Genomic DNA, 2186 nt, shown 5'->3' with positions numbered 1-2186 from the left:
TCTTTTCTGAAAGTATTTGTACGGAATGTAGCCACGTATGGATGTGAAACATGGACAATAAACAGTTTAGGCAAGAAGAGAATAGAAGCTTTTGAAATTTTGTGGTACAAAAGAATGCTGAAGATTAGATGGGTAGTTCTTGTAATTAATGAGGAGGTACTGTACGGAACTAGGGAGAAAGGAAGTTTGTAGCACAACCTGACTACAAGAAGGGTTCAGATGATAGGACACATTCTGAGGCATCAAGGGATCACCAATTTAGTATCAGAGGGAAGAGTGGGAGATATATATCGTTGAGGGAGACCATGAGATGAATACAGCAACCAGATTCAGAATGATGTAGTTTGAAGTAGTTACTCGGAGATGAAAAGGCTTGCAAATCATAGAGTAGCACGGAGAGCAGGATCAAAACAGTCTTGGACTGAAGACCACAGCAACAACAGCTGGAAATGGGCACTCACTGTAAAATCCTCGGTCCTAAGGTGAACGAATCCCCAACCCAATTATGCTTCCTCCAAATGGTTGAGTGGCTGACAGTCTGAAATTCAACCGGCGTCTTGGTGCCAACAACATACACCTCAAGCCAGGCTGCCGAGTTCACTCAGTGTTCAGCCCACAGGGATATCAAAATGTCCATGGTAACAGTGGACCCAAAACTCTACACAGTTCGCCGACAAGACCAGACGCTCCGAGCATGCTGCGTGCGTCCATATATGCTCCGCAGCGCCACCTCACTGCCTCCTTGAGGGAAGGTGTCTTTCAAGTACGTAGCAACTGGTCAGAGACTTACGCCGTGAACAGCTACTGTCGTTATAAAAGAGCAGGGCCAATATGGAACAACATGTGTCAGGTATCAATAAGTAGCTTTATCTTTGCTTGTGAACTGAAAAGGTATGTCTTAAGCAAGTCGCTTAAACTCTGAAGTTAGTCAGATAATCGTACTGCTTGGCAAGGGAAATCATTAAGCAAAAAGCGCATAGTTTGCGGATAAAAGAACACACACTGTAGCTTGCTGCTACATGGATGTGAGAATCAATATCCAATTTCTGTTCAGTCATCTGTGTCTGCAAGTCGCTTGTCTCATTCTTTAAACACTCCATCTTCAGGCCACAAGTGGCACATAGTGACCATCCGACCGCCATGTCATCCCCAGCTGAGGATGTGGATAGGAGGGCCATGTGGTCAGCACACCGCTCTCCCAGTTGTTAAGATGGTTTTCTGTGACCAGAGCCGCTACTATTCGGTCGAGTAGCTCCTTAATTCGCATCACGAGGCTGAGTGCACCCTGAAAAATGGCAACAGCGCGTGGCAGCCCGGATGGTCACCCGTCCAAGTGCCGACCACATCCGAAAGCGCTTAACTTTGGTGATCTGATGGGAACCGGTGTATCCACTGCGGCGAGGCCGTTGCCTGTCTCATTCTTTGGCACACATTAAATAACATTATGTATGTTAAAATTAATATAGGGCTATTTTTCGTTTAGTTATGTAAGTGTGCGCTCATGTAAGGTCACGTGGTCCATTTTAGGGTACATGTATGCAAGACATTAGATTTTTTATTCGTTTTCCACACAGTATGTACATACACCAATAAGCGAAAACATTATGACCACCTGTTTAATAGCATGTTGTCACATTTTTCAAACAAAGTAGAACAGAGAGTCTTCAAGTGCTTGACAGGATTGCAGAAGTAAGCGGTACCAGACGTCTACGCACAGCTCAAAGCAATTCCCGCAAATAAAGCGATGGCGGTTTAAGGGCACACAGCTGGCGCCCAATATGTGTTCCAATGGGTATAGATCAGGCACATTTATGGCCATGCGCCTCAAACCACTGTAGCACGATTCTGACCTTGCAACATGGACTGTTATCCCACTGGAAGATCTCATCGCTGCAGGTGAGACTTCAAGCGTGAAGCGAAGTAGGTGATCCGCAATAATGTTCACGTTGTTCAGTGCTGTCATGATGCCCACGATTACCACCACAGATCCCATGGAAGCCAATTCAAGTACCTCATAGCACAACTCTGCTCTCGTCAGCCTGCATCTGTAGCGTGGTGCATGTTTGTGCAGCTACATGCCTGGATGATGGCCTTCAAGGACCCAACCATTGACCTGCTGCAACAAGAAACGCGATTCATTCGACAGGCGACACGTTTCTATTGATCCACAGTGAAAACTCAGTGAT

At 45.8% G+C, this 2186-nt stretch overlaps 1 pseudogene; it reads right to left on the bottom strand.

Annotated features, from left to right (window-relative positions):
• Positions 1 to 1293: 1293 nt before the first annotated feature.
• LOC124621208 lies at positions 1294 to 1411 on the bottom strand (annotated as a pseudogene).
• Between the last annotated feature and the right edge of the window lie 775 nt (positions 1412 to 2186).

Source organism: Schistocerca americana, chromosome 6 (genome assembly GCF_021461395.2).
Source record: "Schistocerca americana isolate TAMUIC-IGC-003095 chromosome 6, iqSchAmer2.1, whole genome shotgun sequence".
Taxonomy (NCBI): domain Eukaryota; kingdom Metazoa; phylum Arthropoda; class Insecta; order Orthoptera; family Acrididae; genus Schistocerca; species Schistocerca americana.
The sequence above is the reverse complement of the archived record's forward strand: the minus strand, read 5'-3'. Positions and strand labels throughout refer to the sequence as shown.